The sequence below is a fragment of the Sturnus vulgaris genome, chromosome 6, assembly GCF_052056855.1.
Source record: "Sturnus vulgaris isolate bStuVul1 chromosome 6, bStuVul1.hap1, whole genome shotgun sequence".
Lineage (NCBI taxonomy): Eukaryota > Metazoa > Chordata > Aves > Passeriformes > Sturnidae > Sturnus > Sturnus vulgaris.
This window is the reverse complement of record NC_142248.1, coordinates 20404154-20421351: the sequence shown is the minus strand read 5'-3', so window position 1 is coordinate 20421351 and position 17198 is coordinate 20404154. Positions and strand designations below refer to the sequence as shown.

Below are 17198 nucleotides of genomic sequence, written 5' to 3'. Positions count from 1 at the left end.
GTTTCCAATTAGCTAAAACATAAATATTGGTATATGGTTAGAACTGAGTTTGTCTTGTACCAAAGTAAGAGGTAAAGTACTATTCTTGCCTGTCTATTGTCTCAGTTTAGTCTGATGTTCAGCATTTTCAAGCCTCTTTTAAAATAAATATCTTTGCTATTGTGTATGATGCAGTCATTGTCTGGGAATTTTTGACTTGATTGTGGTACCTTAAAAATATTTATCTTACGTCCTGGCTCCCTAGAGCCTACTACATTTTTAGTGATGTGTCACAGGGAAAAGAAGGAAAAGAAAAAAGGCTGGGTTGATACTATCTCTATTATGATCTCTAATAGTTAACAAGTCATACAAAGAAAACCACCTCTGAAGGTCATGCTTGAAAACAATATTTTGCAATATTTTATTCAGCTGTGATATACATTTTGGAGAGTCAAGGAATATTCTGCAAATTGGTAAATTATCAAGAACAGCTGTCAGTTTATATAAATGCACAAGAATATTTGCAAAGCAATTCACTAATGGAGTAATACATTTCTCAGTGTAAATACGATTTAGTAAACAAATGAGCAAAATTGCTTCCTTCAATAATGACATCAAAATTGGCACTTTGAAAATTAAAACTGGTATAGAACAGCTCAAAGCTGTTACCTTTTTAAGCCTACTCACAGCTCAAAAGCACCGACTCTTTAATAGAACATAAAAATTTCCAAATTAAATGGATTCATGTCTATGTGGAAAGAAGGACATAACAGAAAAAATTATATATATAGTTCTCTGAGTGTGATGTCAATCTCATAGAGCAGTTCACTCCAGAAGTATACAGTGATTTCATAGGCAATCAATACATATTTAATTGATGCTGCAGAGTAGAAATACTTTCTTAGAATTTTAAAGCAAGTTTCAATAAATTCTATAATTCTATTGAAATGAATGTGTTTGGCCAGACGAAAGATCAAAGAACATTTCTGTCAGAGATTATTTACAATGTATCTAATGTAAGAATGGATATGCATTTTAACCAAGAGGTACTTATTTGAGCATTTGACTCACTTTGTCCTTTCAATTTTTTATTTGTTAGTATGTTTTGCTTTCCTGTCTTGCTTTTAGCATTCAGTGAAATTGGAGCGAGAGTTAAACCTCGTGTTCCACAAAATGCAGAGAATAGCTTTTGTGTCTGGTTGCACCTCTTGTTTTCTGGTAACCCGAATATCTGGGACCATTAAACTTTCTGGGTCCTCAGTTCTGGTAATAGGAATTGGCCACTATTCTGACCCCTCTGATTTCCTATACCTGTGGATTCCAAGAATGGTTTTCCTTTTCTTTTGTTATTTGTTATTTTGTTATTGTTTATAACAGCTCACTCACACGATGTGGGAGATACTTCACCCCCATGGAAAATGTCTCTTAGCTGTGTGTTGTGAAGGATTTTATTCTGGCCTTCTGAAAGGTCAAAACATTCTACTGAAGCTTGATGAGAATTTGATAATAGCTTGGTAATTTCCAGTTGGGCTGTTCTGCACTCACATGAAAATATTTGCCCTCCGTAACTGGATCCAGCTCTGAAAATTCTCTTCCACTTATGATCCATGTTTCTTTTTCTGTGCTTATCATGTTTCAAAGTATCTATTCTGCTACAATTTATAGTATATTTTCTCTCTGTGTCAGCCAAACTTTTTAACATAATGGCTAAATTTCAGAAATTTGTTTGCAACTTGGTGTAAGTTGGTATAAGAGAGATAACAAAAGAATTTTAGGGGCAAAAATTGTTCTGTTATTCCTTCTAAATTTGATCTGGGCCTAAAAGGCAATAATCAGTTGGAGAATTTGGCCTCATAAAAGCAATGTATTTGTAACCTCTTTTTGATCTATAATTTCCAATATGTTCAAGCCATAACAAAAATATATCAAAGATTAATATTCTTGACCAGTCTTTTTTGAGCTGCTCTTCTTGGCAATTACCACAGACAGCCTTTTATTGAGCATAAAAATATATAAAATAGACATAAATAGATACAAAATACTTAATGGAAAATCATCTTCAAATGTTTTCTAAAAAATTTAGATGTTTAATTTCCAGGAAAAAAAGGCATACTTCTCTTAATTCACAAGAAAATGTATCCAGAGTCATATAATTATTAAGGCTGGAAGAGATCTCCAAGATCACCAAGCCAAACCTTTGACCGAAAACCATCATGTCAACCTAGTACACAGCACTAAATATAATATCTAGTCATTTTCTGAACTCTTCCAGTGATGGTAGTTCCACCACTTCCCTGGGCAGCCTGTTCCAATGCTTAACTACTCCTTCAGTGAGGAAATTTTTCCTGGTGTCTGGCCTGAACTTCCCTCAGCACAGCTTGAGGCCATTTCTTCTTGTTCTATCTCTAGTTGCCTGGGAGTCCAGCCTGCATCTTGCTGTGCCCTCCTTTCAGGCAGTTGCATAGAGTGATAAAGTCTCCCCTGAGCATCCTCTTCTCCACGCTAAACAGCCCCAGCTCCCGCAGCTGTTCCTCACAAGACTTTTTCTTCAGACCCTTCCCCAACCCCGTTGCTGAGGTCTGGACAGAGGATTCAAGGTGTGGCCTCACCAGTGCCAGGTACTGCCCTGCACTGCCCTGCTCCTGCTGGCCACACTACAGCTGATACAGGCCTGGATACAGATACAGGATGCTGCTGGCATTCTTGGCCACCTGGGCACACACTGCATCATGTCCAGCTGCCTGCTGACCAGCACCCCCAGGTCCTTTTCCACTATGAAGTTTTCCAGACACTTTTCCCTCTATCACTGCCTGGGACTGTTGTGACTCAAGTGCAGGACCTGGCATGTGGCCCCGGTGAGCTCCACACAATTGGCCTCAGCCCATCAATCCAGCCTGCAGAGATCCCCCTGCAGAGCCTTCCTATCCTTCAGCAGACCAACACTCCCACCCTATTCAGTGTTGTCTGCAAACTTATTGAGGGTGCACTGGGTTCCCTCATGCAGATCATTAATCAAGATATTAAACAACACTGGCCCCATAAGCCATTACATGTATTTTAAAAGAGAAAATTTAGATGTAACATATGCATTATGAAGTGTATAGCAGATGACACTTCATAAATAAGCATTACATTAACCTTATATTTTTTCTCAGCTCTAGGGAACCCGATTTCAGATATTTAACATGAACTAAAATGAATTGCAACTGTCACATCTGCAATAAAAAGAAAGACATGGTTGAGAGCTTTTTGATGGGTCACTAGATTTTACTTCTGTGAACAATCTGCCTCTGATATTTTCTGTCATTTTTCTATGGTTTCCTTGCAGTATAACTCAACAGACCTCCAGTCTCAAGAATTAGCTATCCATCTCTTTCAGAGAAATTACTTCTATTTCTTCGTTAAAAATAAAGTTTAAAAAAAAAAAAAAAAGTGTTCAGGATTGCCTTCAAATCAGTTTTTTTCAACACATTCAATTTACAGTAAAGATATTAGTAAGCAATTTCAAAGGCATATGCCTACCTGAAGCCTCGTGGAAATTTGGTAGTTTGGAGACCTATATATATCTAAACCTAATAAACATGTTACTGAATAAGTAAGGATAAATAAATACATTATTATGAAATTTAGAATAGCTAAAAAACCATTGAACTTCACTTACATGGAAATTCACCATGACATGCATTTTATAAGAGAATTTAGATCCAGCATATATATTATGAACTGCATAACAGATGACACACCATAAATCAGCAGCTGCCATTTCACAATAGAAGTTTTATACACTCAAAAATGATGTACATTATCCTTGTACTCATTCTCTTTTTCTGTAATATATTTTTATAAGATTATAATAATGTGCAAAAATTTTCAAACTGCTTGCTACACAGTTCTGTATTCTTCACTTTATACTCATTATTTAAAACCATGGTCTCCACACATACAAAAAGAAAACATTAAATAAACATCCAAAGATAAATTTCTGCAGTCCATAGGAATACTTTTATTCAACTACTAAAGTCACTATTAATGGTAGAGTCCAGAATAATGTTCTTTAAAAGCCATATAGAACGGATTAAACCACTGGAATGCAGAAAATTGGGTATTAAATGTAAAATGTCATTCCTCAGTGAGCTTGCTGTGCTTTGGTTTTCATTTGACCTAACAAGCTCAAACTATAGAGGAATGAGTCTCCATTCTCTCAAATTAGAAAAGGCAAATAGTGCAAATCTTTGGAATACTGACACAAAAGGAAAACAAAAACCCTAAAACCAAACCACTAGTATTCTTAGACTGAATTTCTCCTTTCTCTCCTGTGTTCGTGTTGCAAAATCAGTGTAACTGAGCAGAAAGGTGTGGAATATTCAGTAGAGACAATTGAAGATGTGACTCTTCCATGATATGTTTGCTCTGATCCTCCATGGAAATTTCTGCCTCTTTAACAAAAGTGAAAAGACAGGGAATGGGTCTGATTTTCAGCAGCTATATTTTGCAGACTAGTATCTCAGGACAAATGCTGTTGAGAGCAGTTGATATAATCCAGCTGACCAAAATCTGTATCTCTATATGTAGGGCCTCTGGAACACAGAATCAGCTGTCCATCTGTAGATAACTCTCCATATGTATCAGCTGATCAGAAGAGCTGATCCTCTTCCAGCAGAGGAAAAGGGAAAAGGACAATTGTATCAATCCGACTCCTACTAACTATTCTAGATGTAGCATGGCCACAGTCCCAATTTACAATTTTTTAAAAAAATTAAACTCATACCTATAAGAAAATGTTTCCAAATATCTAGTGGCCCGCCTAGCACATTCCTGACATATAGTAGAATCAAGCCCCTGACCAATCTCCAGGGCAGCCACTGCCCTAGTCACTACTTCAGGACTAACCATATGGTTTCACTACATTTCTTTGTGACTCCTGGTCCCAGGACTACTGTCACAACCCTAGTCATACTGCAGTAACGATGAGACATTGTACCAGCAAACATATTCCAAGGCCACCATACCCCAACCATCCAAAGAGGCTTTTGAGATGCAATAATTCTATTCATCACATCTGAAGCATTATTCTTGCTAGGATTCTTTTGAGTGTTTTGCCACTCCAGTTTAGTTACTACCCTAGAATTAGGCAGACAATGCCCCCCGCTATAGGAATCAAACCCCTCAACCCCTTAAAAGCCCCTCTAGTAAACAAACACTGTGTAGCATCATGAAGAACCAGACCAAACTCTCCAAATGCTTTGACTGACATCCCTAAGTTATATGAGAAGCCATACATTTTAAGTTATTCATGAAAAAGCTTGCTTTTTTAATTATAAAAATCAATATGCCAAACCATATACATTTATACTGTGATAAACTCATTGAGTCACAAAAAAACCCCTGTATCTGTGTAGTTAATTATAATGTGGCAATAAAAGTCACATACAGTAACTGTAACTGTAGTAACTGCACAGTGAAAAAAAATCTGAAAGAAAAAAACATCCTCTGTCTAGGCAATACTATCTGACATCATTGAGATGCGTTTGGGAATAACTTTTATGGTAATAATTGAGGCAATTGGTACTTCTTGCTAATGTAAAAGTAATGTATTAATTATAAATTACAAATCTATTTTGTCTTTATAATTAATTGGTACAGATCCCCAAAGTTCATACAGTCTTTCCACTCTTTGCTTTATTAGTGATTCTGTGACTAGTGTGAGACACTACGAAATGCTTCTATCCCAGCAGTGCTCTCAAACATTAACAGTTTCTGTGGAAACCTCTACAGGTCTCTAAAGTTTTCACCCTCCTATTCTCCTTGCCATTTCTGTAGCCATGAGACCTGTACAAGAAACTGAACATTGTTAAGTGGTCTAATAAAATTATTTTAAAAATGACACAGGTATGGACCAGAGTGTTTTGATGTTTGCCAACTAACCTGAAGTGTCTCTTGACACAAACCAAAGGTTAAGGCAGATAGAAAAGAAAAAATATATTTGCATAATTTAAATGTAAACATCTCATTTACTGTTTTAGAAAGTGACAAAAAAAATCTACTACTTTGATATGCACATTTTGCCTTTGATATCAACAACTCTCATATTAAATTCCTGAAGCAGAAAGTGCTATTACAGCAATTTAGAATATGTTCCTTTCATTCTGTCAAACCAGATTAAAAGGGACTAGCATGAGAGATGCCTACATTTACAATTGATCAGATAATGGTTCTGCTGTTAGATAGTATAATTTCTCTATAATGGAAAAATTTTGCTTACATTTTTTTTTACTTGAGAAGACTAAGAAGGTAGGGTTTTTTCTCTTCTCCATCTTTTCTGAGTTTCCTACTTGCACCTTATATCTTGGACATATGCTCAAATATTTTTACAAAGTTTGGGACAGCAAAGACAGGACAAGAAAGATTAAGATAAGAATGCCTTTATCTACATCAAGCCTTTCTGAAAAGTTCTGATCAGTTACCTTGTTAACCTGTTTTTTGCACAGTGCAGTAACAGTAGAACGATATCATTTAAATTTTCTACAGAACTTCTGTAATATCTGAAAGGTCTGTGGAAGACTGATTTTAGGCATTTCTGTCAATCTATAAAGGCCTCCACATTTAAGGGATTGGGATAGGTTTCTTCCTTTATCTTCCAAGTTATTTAGCTACATTAGATGATTTGAATGTCTGTAGGTAGGTAGGCTTCCCCAAATAATTCCATGATTGCTTTTTTTTTATTTCCAATTTCAGAAGGAGGGGATGCCAGAAATGTTTGTAATGACTATGTAATACAGCCAACATTTAGCTGACCTTCCTCAATATCCAGTTGAAGGACTAGTCAGCCTTTTGACATGATCTTGTCTCTTATCAATGATGAGAACAAGTGTTGTTTTTTCTCTGTGGAAAGAGGGCTTTTCTTTTAAATCCCTCATTCTGGCATTCTTTTCTCTATGTAATCTGGTGGGCCATCAAAAAATAAATACATTGATGAAAGTGACATGTTGGCTTTACAGAGATTTCCATGCAACCTCATTTTTCTATTTCCTCACAGTATTCATACACAGAGTTTTGCACCTGATCTGACAGTTACAAAGATTTAGTTACAAATTCCTACTCTGACATTTTCCTGCATAGGCATGCACTTCACAAATGACTGCAAAACCACCATGTTTGACTCTAACACTCTTTGGGGATGATGCCAAAAATCACAAAATCAACTAGAACTAATTTTTAAAATTTTACTTTTTTATCTTGTGCTCACTTTGAATTCTCTTCTCCCTGCTGCATCTGAAGCTAACAACCACCTCCCTGCTGTGATAGGATCTTAACCTACTCACACATGCAGTTGTTGGTGTGACCTTGTAACAAAGGGGTTTTTTTATTTTATTAGTAGTGTTATTAACCATATTCACCACATAATAGACTTCTCAACAATTCTGAAACTGCTGATATCTAACAAGAAGTTGGATTTCAAGCCCTGTGTGTTTAGATAAGTTTTTATTATAAATTCCTTGCCAAGGTACAGCTCTATAAACCCATCATGTAAGGTAAATTAGTATTGAACCACTGAGTATATATAATGCTTGCTTCAGCCTCCTGTTCAATCTGATTCTCTCCAAAATCTCTAATGCCATCCAAATTTTTTTTCCCATTTAGATAGATGATTAAATCAGATTGTATTCCAGTTTATCTAAGGAGTGCAAGCACTGTGAAACTAACTTAATCACTTTCTGCTTCAAAAGTGTTCATGAGACTCTCTTAGTTTATTTGTTTTACCCCATTTAGTTTCATAAATCCTTAAAAACTTGTCTGACAGTATGTTGCTCCAGCTTTGATAATTAGTGAAATATAAATCTTGATAGTGTTTCAACCTCTGCATTAGGAAAAGGATTGTGTTTGCAGAGCAAATATCAGATGGCTACGACCACATTTGTACCTCGTTTGTAGTGAACATGGAATAAACCAACAATATACAATAAGACTCCAGGGAATGGTTCCTGGGAGGGGATGACAGCAGTGTCAAGAAAATTTCTTGTTTTCTTTCTGATTTGTCTGAGAACATCAACTTCTGATTATAGGCATTAGTTTTCCATTTCTCTATGCCCATCATAAAAATATTTGATTGAGGATTTTATAGGCTTTATCTGACCTATATCTCATATACCCTCTTGATGGATTATAGGTATATTTTCCTAGATGAATGCTCCTGTGCAAGAACAGACTTCTGGGAAGTATACCTCCATATTTTCCCTTAATATTTTGGGCTGAGATTCATAGCTTGGTGAGAAGGCTTTTCTGAGTACTGAAACAAACTGCAGGAGTTATTTCTATACAGAGGTTAAGTTCATGCAGTCCTTCTCTTATGTATTCCATATTATGCTTGAATATGCCTCAGGTATTCTTTAGTTTTCTTTTTCCCGTTTGCAATAGCATAAGCCTCTTTCCTTTCTTTTGTCTCTCCGAAGTCTAAAGACATACAGTAGGTACTTGTTCCACTAAAAAAATTCAGATTAAGTAATTAAGGCAGATTAAAAAAAAAATTGCTGCAAAAAGTATTATCTATCACCTGGGAAAGCCATTCTGTCCTTATAACTTGCCACACACATTTTTCTCCTTTGACCTCACATCCCAAAGCTGTGCATTGGAGCTATTCATCTCTCAGAGAAAGGGACACAAGAAAGTTTTAGTCAAGGAGAGTTAAACACAACTATAATAGAGGATTCTTGTTGTGAAGTAGTTCTGTGTTGTTTTGCCACGGTCTGACATTATGCAGCATTTGCCATCTTTACAGAATAAGAGGATTCCTGACCTGAAAGCGTAAATTCTCACAGCTGAAAATAAGAGTTTAGTAATCCAGCTGTAAAAATTATGTGAATGCAACAGGTGTTTTGGACCAAATACACCGAGGACAATTAATAATGGGATTTCACTAGAGCTGCAAATAAGGGATACCTCCAAAAAAAATGAGATTTTTTTTTTACATATTAGAAACAAGGCTATGCATATTAATTGAGCACAATAAATATTTGCAATCATAGAAAAGAATACTTATTCTTATAGTAGTTATTGTATTAGTACCCAAGGACAGTAGTGGTGAGGATAAAAGTACAAGTACCTACAACTTCATAATATGTGCCTGTAATGAATTTGCTGGTAGATCTGGAAGGAAAATACTCTGTAGCAGTATGAAAATCTGGGCACCTCAGAAGGCCTAGAGGTATTTGCATTATACCATGGCCTATTTTTTTATATATTCATCAAAATATATGAAAATATAAAATTCTGAGTTGGTAATAATTTTTTTTGTTGTGATAACCCATGGTTCTGACAGCCAAATTCAGTATAATCTCTTAGTATTACTTTTCTTTACCATCTAAAATATTAATACAAGTTTGACTAAGTATCTCTTCTAAAGTCTATAGAGCCCAGAGGTTATTAAGAAATCCTGGTTTTGTCTTCAGGGGTTTCAGTCTCCTTTCCATACCTGCAGATAGCTTTTGTGCACTCAGCTTTTGAAGGATGGATCTTTTTCAAAGCTGAGGGAGAGGAATGCTAATAAATCACATCTTTATGAAATATTCATTAATTCAGTGAGTTCTTTTCAAGGCTGCTGCCAAGGCAGCACAGGGTGACGAATTACATTTTACACACAGAGGAAATGGTTGACAAGATACATTGTCTATATAGAGGGTTTCCTGAATGGTCACATACAAAGCTAACTAACAAAAGTTGTTTACACTATTAAGCAAGCAAGAAAAAAAGCAGCTGTGTTTATCCTTGCCAAGTTCCCCCTACCTCTTTTGTGAAGGTTTTCCCTCCTGGCTTAGGTCTACTTTGTAACAAATTTTGTTGTTATGGCGTGCTTTGCTTAGAATACCAGTGGAATGAAGTCAGATGGTAAGAAAAAAGTGAGCCAGCCTTGCCATCTTTGTTACATTTTATAAGAGGATGGACTTACTTTAAGGTCTCTCTTCGTATGTCAGCAGTCATCAGAGCCACAGCACAAAAACAAACTGAGTGCTCCTTCACTAGAAAGTGAAATGGAATCTCTTTCTTGATTGCCTCTTTCATCTCTTTCTGACTCTGAAAGCAACTCCTGGGTAGCAAGGACACAGGAATCAGTGTGACTGTGCTCCATCTTGCCCACAGTTGTGCCCTAACACAACATCGTGATAGAGAGGATGGTGTTTTTGTGAAAGCACTCAAAGGGCACATCTTTCATTCCAAGGCACATAGCTTTTTGACTGGCTCAGTAAAAGAGGAACGACATAGATTTTCAAAGTCTCAAAGGTAAAGGTGGTAGAAAGTAGATATTAAAATGTAATAGAACTCTTCAGTGGAGTGTACAAAGTGTTGGAGAGTTAGGTTTTGTCCTGGACATGAAAGAAAAAAAGGTGCAAGGACTGTGACTTAATAAAATTATATCCTTATTAACTCATCTGGAAACAATGCAGATCGTCTTAATGACTTCCACTTTCCGGAGGGCAAACTCCACCATGTTAAAATTCTACACTCTCTGGACTTTTACCAGGGTGTTTGTCCTACCTGCTGTGTATATGAAGATAAGGAGGATGTTGAAAAAAGAGATATCCCCCAACTCACTACAATGCTTTTTTATTTTGTTGATACAGTTACTATTGTAGGGTTTTTGGCAGCTTTATGTCTTTGTCTTTTACTTCCAAAATACATACACAGTTTGAGAACAATATGGATGTTCTAACCTGAAAATAAAATAAGCTCCTCTTAATTTTCATATCAGCTCCCTTTCATAAAATCATAGAATGGTTTGGGTTGAAAATAATCTTAAAAACCATCTAGTTCAACCCCACACCATGTTCAGGGATGCCATTCACTAGAGCAGGTTGCTTGAGGCCCCATCCAGCCTGGCCTTGAACACTTCCAGGAATGGAGCATCCACTTCTTCTCTGGGAAAACTGTTCCAGTGCCTCACCACACTCTGAATAAAGAATTTGTTCCTTATATTTAATATAAATCTCTCTTTTGTTTTAAAACTGTTCTGCTTTGTCCTATCGTTATCATTCTGTGCAAAAAGTTGCTCTCCTCTTCCTCAAAAGCACCCTTTAGGTACTGGAAGGCTGCAGTGAGGTCTTCCCAGAGCCTTCTCTTCTCCAGGCTAAACAACCCCAGCTTTTTCAGCCTGTCTTCACAGAATCACTCCAGCCCTTGGATCATCATGACCTTCCTCTGGACTTGCTCCGACTGGTCCACGTCCTTCTAATGTTGAGGATCCCAGACCTGTATGTAGTACTCCAGATGGAGTCTCCTGAGATCAGAGCAGAGGGGCAGAAACACCTCCAGCCTGCTGGCCATGTCGCTCTTTATGTAGCCCAGGATAAAATTGACTTCTGGCCTGCAAGTGCACACTGTTGGCTCATGTTCAGCTTTTCATCCACTAGAACCCACAAGCCCTTCTCCACAGGAACTGCTCTGAGTTCTTCTCTCAGTCTCTACTCATGTCAGGGATTGCCCTGACTCAGATGCAGAACCCTGTACTTACACTGGTTGAACTCCCCTAAGTTCTCGTGGGCCCACTTCTCAAGTTTGTCCAGGTTCCCCTGGATGGCATCCCTTCCCTCTCTTGTGTCAACTGCAGTGCTCAGCTTCATGTTGTCTGCAACTTGCTGAGAGTGCTCTCAGTCTCAATTTCACCGTTTATTTCCATAAACAATGGTTGTGCTTGATTTCAAAACCTTTAAAAGAAAATAAGCCCTCGGCCTTCTGTATTAGATAGGAGGGAATAGCTGTTGTACGAGGTCCTACCAGTTTTTTAAAACTGAGAATGTTCTTGTCTTAGCCCCGTTACAAGTAGCCGCTGTGTAGTTTTTTATCTGGGGGTTGATGTGAAGATTTTGAATTCTGAATTTTGTAAAGATAAACAGTGTATACTTGATTTTTCCCAATAAATCTTGATTTATGCACTAAAGATCAAATCAGAATCTATTCAAAGACTTAAGAAGCACCTTGAGTGGATTTCAAAACTGCAATACATTTTAAAACACTTACCTGAGGCCAAATTCAGCTGATCATTAAATATCTTGTTTGCAAATACTTTCTGTGAAATATCTTCTGTTTTCAAAATTGACATGTACCTAATTGAGAAAAAAATAATTTTTGTGACCAAATGAAAGCAATTTGTTTAAGGAGCAAGAGAGCAAAGTATTAATTTTTGTTGCTTCTTTTTCATATCCGTATGAGTTTCTGTTAACCTAGATAGAACTCATTTATTTTGGAGAAAAAAAAAATTAGTACCCTAAACATTTTGGGTCAAGTTCTCCTGAACCTCACAACGTTGACATTCATGAGAATTAACTAGCAGAATTGAAAGGCACCTCATCTATAGTAAAAGGACAAACACTTTCCTGTATATAGCAGGGTCATGAGCAATGGCTGTAGACAATGCTATTGAAATGCATGATAATTAAAAATAAGAAATTGAAGAAGTAAGTCTAATGAGAAATGTTCTACAATTTGTTTCGGTTTCTAAGGTCAATTTTTAACAAATTCAAATAAACTTACATTTGAATCCTTTCAGATCACCAGGGAACATACATCATTGAAATATCACTGAAGCATGTCATCTGGCTTTTCCTGTGCTCCTAATCCCCTATCCTTGAAATGTCCCCTCTATTGAGGTTATGAATAGAGAGGTTCAGGAACAAATCTGGATATCCATATGCCTTCAATAATTTGTGGGAGATCTTTTTTCCCTTGACATCATCTAAGTGTGGACAAGCAGCCAGAAAATATGTCCCTGAAGCTTTACTACTCCCTGAGTGAAGATAGCTCCTCACTGGACAAATTAAGTCCCCATGCCCTTTATCAAGTCGGCTGCATAATTCTCAAGTGAAATAGAAAGTTAAATAATAATTAATACTTTCATAGATTCTACATGTTTAAAGCAGAAAAGAAATCAACTATTTGAGCAAATTAGACTTTTCTCCAAATTTAATTTCTTTCTGTATTTTTTATTTTTAGTCCTGTCATAAATTGTACAAGGTAATTGAGAATTTCTAATTAGGGCTTATATCAGTATTCAAATATGCATATTTTTTACTGACACTGAAATACTTCTTCCCTTGTTCTACTTTGTGACATGGCTACTGAAAATCTACAGTATCGTTTTGATAGCATCTTATTCACACATATTTTTATGTTAAGTTTATTTCTACAAATTCAAAGTTTGAGGGTTTTTGACTTAGCTCAATAAGGTGTAGCTGTAACCTCACAAGAGACAGAATTACATAGCCTTTTTACAGATGATAGCAGTATCATAATCAGCTAAAGTCATAAGGTTGCACTTCAAAAATTATGAAAAGTATGATGAAAGCTTTCCTTTTCTCTTTGAGCTCTCATAGTAAGAAATTTAAATTGGCCATGTCAGCTTCCAGATCTGATGAAGAAATCTCTCTTAAAATTTAACATGAGTTCTCCAAATATGTACTATGTACCAACTCCAGCAAAGGTACTGATGTTTGAAAATCTGAAATGTGGTATAAGGAAGGCTCTTGGAGTTACCTTAGACCAGCATCCTTAAGGCCACAGATCAAGAGGAATTTAACAAACAGATCAGACTTAGTATTGATGGAAAACAGTGCATCTCTCATTTTCAGTGTTTTTTTATATCGTGAATTTCTTAAAAAACTCCAAGACCAAGGAGTTCACATATTTACTTCATATTCACTGGCAGACAGTAAAAAACTTGTTGCATACATATATTTTGCTTTTGCTTTAGAGGAGGGAAGAAGGCTTAAGAATGCCTTCAGGGTAAAGATTGTATTGAATACCTGTATTTCTATTAATGGCATGAGTTTTCAATTAAAATAAGTATGTTGATTTTTTTGTTTGATTTTTTTTTTCCACTTTGGAGGAGTAATTTGGGAATATAAGTAAAAAAACCCAAACATCATATATAAATATTTAATCTTAAAATTGCCTTCACTAAACATTATTATAAAATTCAGGAAGAAAGAAGCAGGACATGAGGAAAAAAACACGTTTAGAAAAAAAATATGTTCAAGGTAACAAATGGCAAATTGTGGCAATAGCCTTTATAGGTTCTGAAGTTTAATTCTTTACAGTGTGTCTTGAAGAGTCTACTAGTGGTGATTTATGTCACATCTCAGAAGTTGTGTTGCTGGATTTCTATTTGTAATTTACTCTGTGAGATCACCTTAAAAGCTGAATAGACACTACCTATTAAATCCTTCAACTATATTTTTCCCAAGGAACTATTTCTATACACATGAGAGTAAATGCACAATAATCCAACAGACACTAATTTTCTTGTTGCCTTTTTGAGCCATCCTCCTTGGTGTTATGAGCTCACATGAAGTATCTTAATGTTAATCCTTTCTTATTTAATGTGAAAAATTTCCAAAAACTCAAACATGGGAGAAGGAGTGCAATAAGTATGGGACTAGAATCAGTATTTTTCCTTATATGAGCAAAATATTCTAAAATTGTCCCTATTTTGTGTTTCTTCTCCCAAAAGAAGAGGCACATAATATAGTGTGCAGTAAGTAAAAAGTCTAAGTTATATGAATCAATATCAATTTTCTACTTTGAACTCTTGAGTAACCTTGGAAGAAATACTTGAAAGAAATAATTTTGAAATAAATAACCTTGAAAAATTACCTTGAAAGGTAGACTTTTTTCTTCTTTTTTTGCCATGTCTAACCTGTGCTATTAAGTTGATACACCTGTAAGCATATTAACTTGATTCAACTTTAGCAGAGCAATAACAATGCAAATACTAGAATTTGGAGAAGTTTTTCTGACTAATCCAAGAGTAAATTTTTCATTGGAATGACTGTCCTCCTTGGAGAAAGAGAAATAGTCTCTCCTCTGCTTATGAATGCTGAGTTATCTGCAAAGATTAAAGGGTGAGTATTTAATACCAAGATGTGCTTAGTCACTGTTTGAAGAGCTAGATTGAAGGTCTATCTGCTGTGCCATGCTGCTACCTACTTCAGTGCTCAGAGGTCTCTCTCTTTTATTCTTTATTGTTCCAACTCTCCTTTTACAAAGAAGTACAGAAGTCCTATATCTAGAATTTGATATCTATTTTAGTAATTGCAGTTTTTGTGAATTTGATATCTATTTTAGTAATTGCAGTTTTTGCACAGATTTATAGGAAAGGTATTAGTAACAGAAAGGATGCTATATGACTCATAATTGTACTTTAAATTTGCTAGGATTGTGATGCTGAGACTAATAATTATGTATTGAATATTAGGAGATAATGCTGCTGTGAGGCTGGAAGTTCAAGAAAACAAATTATAGACATGTTTTAGGAGTCAGCATTCTAACTTTTCATGTTTCTTTTTCAAATTTCATCAGTAATTTGTAATCCAGAGACTATAATCTCTGCTAGGGAATCAGGTATTCCTGAAATATTGGCTCACATGAAAACCATCTAACCCATCTGTTACTCATTTCTGGCACAACTTGGAGTAAGAGGATCTAGAACAGACTGTTTCTAGTTCTGGGTCAAAGAACAGGTGGGAGACATATCCTGTGTTGTAGCCAGAATGGATCCTACCCTTATTTTTAGGGAATGTATGAGAAGAAATGATCCTCTTCTCTTGATCTTGCTTGCTCAAGAGTTTAGGGAGAGATGCTCAGTCCCCCTAATGCTGTTTCATTTAACCAGTTAGGAAAAGTAAATCAATAATAATTTGTATTTGAAAACCAAGATTTCCCTGAGCATTGGTTTACATCCATTACAAACATCTGACATCTGTGATGGTATAGGAAATTTCAACATGAAAGAAAAAGTATTACTTTCATCTCTGATTCTCACACTACACCACTAAAATGTCCCTTTAGTACTATACCATCCTGGTCACAGTCCATCCTTTTCACAGCCATCATCTCAGAATCAGTCTCCAGGCTCTTCTACCAATCCCTGTTGTAGTTCCTTCTCTACTAAACTCTGCTTTCTATCAAAATAATCCAAGTAACAAAATATCCAAATATCACAAATAATATCATACTGAAATCTCTCAGCCTTAATTTCAGTGTTTGAAAAAAAAAATCTTTCATCATCCATTTAATCAATGCTGCCTGATTACTGATATCTTCCAGTTTAATCACACAGGAAGAAAAACAGCATTATACTCTGCAATGACCTATATACTGCTAATTCTTTGAAGCTGTATGTGCAAATTGGCAAGACTCATTTTCTCCCATATAATATTCACCTTGATAGAAATGGATAGTAGCAAACCACCTACACGTTGTATGGCACCTCTGATAGGAGGGCTTCAGTTTAATGCTCCAGGATTGTACCTCTGTGATGACAGTATGTTCCTCTGAGCCAACAAACTATTCAGTAACTCTCTGACTACAAAGCTTTTGTTTTCACCCTTTCTCTATACAACCCTTCCCATCTCTTTGTTGAATGTACATGTCGTGTTCTAGAGACAAAACTTTATATGAATTGCATTTTCAAGTTTGTGTCCTGAGGACTATAAAGGCATTGTGCTCCAGCTATGGGAAACTGAGTAATTAGGTTTAGTGATGGAACCATCAATACATAGTTTGAGATCACGTAACACTACAATTTTTAAAAGGACTTGGGTTTATGGAATTTCGGTATTTTTATGAACATCTAATTACAAAGGCTAATTTCGGTTCACCTAAAATCCAAGTGACAAAAACAACTTAAGGAAAATCCATATGGGTATGAAAATGCCTTTTTAACAGGATTCTTTTCTGTCTTAGTCATATCAAATTATGCAGTGATTTTCTGCACCTATGTGAGTTTGTCCTTGAAACCTTTTTGCACTGGATAACTGTTGAAAAACAGACAGGAAGGAGAAATGTGTTTCTGATTATCAGTGTCTGGGAGAATCAGATATTTGATGTTTTCAGTCAGGAGACAAAATCAGTTATTTATAGCTTTTTATGGAATTTTGCAGTGTCTATTGATTTTTATTATAATTTATGGGTTTTTTTCCTATTCTATTCTAATGAAGCAGATGTAAAATATTAAAAAGCAAGTAGGTATCAGCTGACAGGGATATTTCAGGTTATTAAACGAATGTATATATGTGCTTTTGGATGAGTTTCTATATGTGTGTTCAAAGGAGAGAGCCAAAATAGATATCTACCATTTCTTTGTTGCATTCATCAGTCCAACTCTATAAGCAATTCTCTGAGGAGGCTGTTGTATTAAAATTCTGCTTCTGATTTTGTGAGGTTGCTGCATT

At 35.9% G+C, this 17198-nt stretch overlaps 1 long non-coding RNA gene across 2 annotated transcripts in view; it reads right to left on the bottom strand.

The window, feature by feature from the left end:
- Positions 1–17198, bottom strand: part of LOC148223346 (uncharacterized) — a 153287-nt gene that overhangs the window by 65161 nt on the left and 70928 nt on the right. For both annotated transcript variants that reach the window (XR_015804549.1, XR_015804548.1), the window contains exon 2: positions 11989–12074. This is a non-coding gene — a long non-coding RNA (uncharacterized LOC148223346). The remainder of the gene's footprint in view (positions 1–11988; positions 12075–17198) is intronic.